Below are 4,380 nucleotides of genomic sequence, written 5' to 3'. Positions count from 1 at the left end.
TGGGCAGGTTTGTTGTGCTTCCACCCTGCCTCCCGGTCTTCCAGTGGTGACCCTTCACATTTCCTTCCAACTCCTGGTGGTGGAAGGAGACACACAGCGAGGAGATACTGGGCCATCCTTTATAACAGTACTACCTAGGGAGGGCCGTCCCGGCTGGAGACAGTGATTGCATTGAAGAAAGTGAGTGTGTGAGTGTGACTGTGAGTGTGTGCCTGTGTTCCTGTCTGGCCCAGCTCCCAGCTCCCGGGAAGCCCTCCCTCTCATCATTGGCTGAGATTTCTGGAGAGCCAGGCCTGGAGAAATATGGCCCAAGGGTGTGTGTGTGTGTGGGGGGGGAATCTGGAGCTGACCCACGGGCCTGGGACCCAGTGTCATTCCTCATTCACCTTCCTCCCTCAGCCTCCTCTGCCCTGCCCTTCATCTCCCCCTTCCTCCCCACCCACCTACCCCCGCCGAGAGAACCAAATCTCTCTACGGCGACCCTCGCGCGCCACCTAGCGACCACAGTATCAGATCGGGCACGGTGGCCGGTGAAAGCCAAAATGGCGCTGGCGTCTAAATAGAGCGTCCTGAGTATCGCGAGACTTCGGGGTGGAAGCTGCGCAGTGGTTGGGGGCCTGTTTAGCACATGCGCGGTGTGGAGCACAGGCGAGCTTTCTGCTGTGGGGGCGGGGGGGGGCATTTTTCTCTGGGCTGGGGCGCTGCCGCCGCCGCCGCAGCTGCCGCGAGAGGGGTGGGAAGCTGGCCGGGTGCGGGGAGCGGGCCGTGACTGGGGATGGGCTCTCGGGTCCTTGGGCGCCACCCTGGGTGATCTGAGTCCCCTGTGGGTTACCGTTCGCGTCTTTCTTTCTTTCTCTCTCTTTCTTTCTTTCTTTCTTTCTTTCTTTCTTTCTTTCTTTCTTTCTTTCTTTCTTTCTTTCTTTCCTTCCTCCCTCCCTCCCTCCCTCCCTCCCTCCCTCCCTCCCTCTTTTTCCTTTCTTTTATGTTCTCTTTCTTAGTTTATTCCCTGTTGTCTCTTGCTCTCGTGCTGTTTCCCGCTCGTCCGTGTGTCTGTCCGTCTCCTTCTAGCTTCTTTCTCTTTCTTCCGACTTTATTTCTCACTTCCCCCTTGACTTGATATTCTTTGTCCTTTCTTATTTTTTCTCCCCACTTGCTCTCTCTCTCTCTCTCGTCTTTTTAAATCTTCATGCTTTCTCCTCTCTTCCTTATTTTGGTTTCATTTTTTGTCTCCTACCTTCCCTCATGTGTTTCCTCTCTTTTTCGTGTCCTCACGTCCTCACGGTTTTCTTTCTAAACTTCCATTCCTTCTTTCCCCCATCTTTTACGTTTTCTTTCTCTCTTCTTAGTTTTTGTCTTTCTGTTCGGTCCTCCTTTTTTTTTCTTCTTTCTCCAACTTTTTTTTTTTTACTTTCACTCTTTCTGTTTCTCTCTCCCTAGTGTTCTTTCAATGTTTTCCCCTCTTTAATTCTCTCTGCTGCTCTCTCGTCTTTTCTTCTTCCTTTTCTTTCCTTTCCTTTCCTTCCTTCACCTTTGGGTGGCCAAGTGGACTTTTTAATTCTTATGTGAATGTGATATCAATACAAAGAGAAAAGGTTCTATGTAGTTCATAGATACAAAAATAAGAATATGACACACTACACTCCCCCCCCCCATTTTTTTAAACTTCTGTGTAAACAGTGATCTGTGGAGTGCATCCCCACGTGCCCAGGCAATAGTGAAGCCCATGGATGGCCTCTGCCACAGATGGTGTGCTGCCAGAGGATGAGCCTCCTTCCCGATGCCCCCCTCTCCCTCCCCACACACACCCCATGAGCCACGAGAAGATGCTCCTCGCGGCCAGGACAGCCCTGGGGGTCTGACAGGCTGACTCCCCGGAGCCAGGCGAGGCCAGACCCGTCTTCGGGAGGCACTTCATGCTCTGAGATTCCCAGAGTCTGCTGAGTCCCAACCCTCGGCTGTGTGGGCACCTATGCCCCACAGCCTTTGTGGTTGTGCAGACACCTGCCCCCGACCCCCTCCACACACTCTCTGCCCCCGGGCAGCCGAGAAACACGTTCTGAGCTACGATGTCGTCCCCCTGCCGCCTGGATGCATCCAGCTGGCTGTCCCTTGGTTCCTCGGTGTCGGTTGTCGGACTCCACCTGGTGGCTGCCTTGATATGGCTGTCGCAGGCTCCGGAGCCGACAAGGGATGACAAGTGGCCGAGGAGCCCGAGACAGAGTGTGACGAAGTCCCTAAGCTGCAGGAAGGACTGTCCCTGCCCTGCTGGGACCTGGGGGCCTGATGTATTGGTCAGAGATTGGGCCTGGAGGATGGCAAGTGAGCAGGCAAAGGCTGTGGAGGGAGGCGGGCGTCGCCTCGCGCCTGAACGTGGCTAGACTGGGGTGGCGCTACTGTTGGCGGGTCGACCAGCACACCCTGTCACACTACGTACTGGTAGTGCTGCTGCCACCACCGCCACCACCTACGGGGACCGACCGACCGGGGATGTCGATCTGTGGGTGGCAGAGGGAAGGGTGCCTTGGCCATACAGGCTTGGGGTTTTGTTTTTCCTTTTCTTTCTTCGAAGTCCTTCTGCACTTGGGCCTAATCCTAATTATTTGCTACTTGTCACTAAGGAAGGTCTGGATTTTTTTTTTTTTTCCCCTTTCCAAAATCCCCCTTCAGGGAGCGATCGAAGGTCCTGGGTTGCCTTTTTTTTTTTTTTTTTTTTTTTGACAGGCAGAGTGGACAGTGAGAGAGACAGAGAGAAAGGTCTTCCGTTGCCGTTGGTTCACCCTCCAATGGCCGCCACGGCCAGCGCGCTGCGGCCGACACACCGCGCTGATCCGATGGCAGGAACCAGGTGCTTCTCCTGGTCTCCCGTGGGGTGCAGGGCCCAAGCACTTGGGCCATCCTCCACTGCACTCCCTGGCCACAGCAGAGAGCTGGCCTGGAAGAGGGGCAACTGGGACAGAATCCGGCATCCCGACCAGGACTAGAACCTGGTGTGCCGGCACCGCAAGGCGGAGGATTAGCCTATTGAGCCACGGCGCCGGCCCCTGGGTTGCCTTCTGAGGGCCAGAGGCCGGTCCGCTGCAGCCCATGTGTGAGTTCGCCTGGATGGGGCTGCCTGCCATGTGTGGGGTGGTGGCCTGCTCATGGCCCTAGTCCCCTCCCCCACCCCAGGTCGACCAGGTGGCCAGAGGAGTGTCCTCTAACAGAGATGGGTGGCATTTTGGGGACAAGTGACCGGGTCCCCAAGCTCAGAGGTGGCTGTGTCCAGTGCATCAGCCCTGTGTCCTCTCGCGTGGACATTTTTATACTTGGAGTTGTGGTTTTGGACCTGCAGGTAGGTGCTGACACGCTGTTCTCTGGTGACTGTCGCCAGGGAGGGGACTCCGGACGTGCGTTGGGGACACGGGGACAAAGTGGGCTTCCAGTGGGCTGGTGCTCGACCGTGCTCCTTTCTGAGAGCCACCTGCTTGGGCTCGCGCGGTGGCTTGTGTGCGTTCGTTCCGGTTGTCCCGCGACGGTGATGCCACCTCCGGCCTATGGTGCCCGAGGGCGGTGGGGTGAGGCGGGCGTCGGGTCCTCTACCCGCGTGCGCTCTCTGCCACTGGTGAGCCGATCGCGTGGTGGTTGTGACAACCCTTTGACTTGAAAGGCCCTCGATGAGGGGTGGCTTCATGCCACGTGTGCGTGTCAGGCGTTCTCCGCTGGGGTTGTCTACCGCCTGCAGTGAGAGGCGGGGGCTGGTGAGGCTGCAGCGGGCCCCTCTGGTGGCTGTCCTCGCCGGGTCGTGTCCCCCCCGCCCTCGCTCCACGTGTTAAAGCCTAGACCTGACTGTGACCGATGTGGTGCTGTGGCGCTCTCCTGGGCCGGACCTAAGCCGCTCCAGATGAGGGACAGCCGTTCATGGTGAACGCTGCTGAGCCTCTCGTTCTGGCCTGCGGGCCCCTCGTTCTGCCTTCCCCACCTGCGGGTGGTGTGTGGGTGGCAGGGGTGCGGAAGCCGGCCCGGCCTCTGCTGTCCCCGTGCTTTTGCGCGCGGGGGGGGGTCGGGGTCCTCTGACGTGGCGGGCATCCCTCGCCGTCGCCCTGTCGTGGGCTCTGTGGCTGCGGAGCCTTGCCTCTGCGCGAGCCTGTGCGGTGCCCCTGGAGTGGTCCAGGTTGTGCCTCAGGTGCCTGAAGCCGAGTGGTGGTGTTGCTCCTGTCCCCCCAGCGCCCTCTCCCGGGTGTCGCTGCTGCGGCTGCCTCTGGCTGCTGCCTGTGCCCCTTGGGAGTCTTGGGGGGGGTCGAGGCGGTAAGAGAAGGAGACACGTGTGTGCTTCGCCTTGCTTGGAGGGAGGCTGCCGGTGTCGTGCCGTCGTCCCCACGTGTGTGTGGGGTATCGGCTTGG

The sequence above is a fragment of the Oryctolagus cuniculus genome, chromosome 21 (assembly GCF_051225735.1).
Source record: "Oryctolagus cuniculus isolate XC-2025 breed Fujian yellow rabbit chromosome 21, ASM5122573v1, whole genome shotgun sequence".
Classification (NCBI taxonomy): domain Eukaryota; kingdom Metazoa; phylum Chordata; class Mammalia; order Lagomorpha; family Leporidae; genus Oryctolagus; species Oryctolagus cuniculus.
This window is presented reverse-complemented; position numbering follows the sequence as displayed.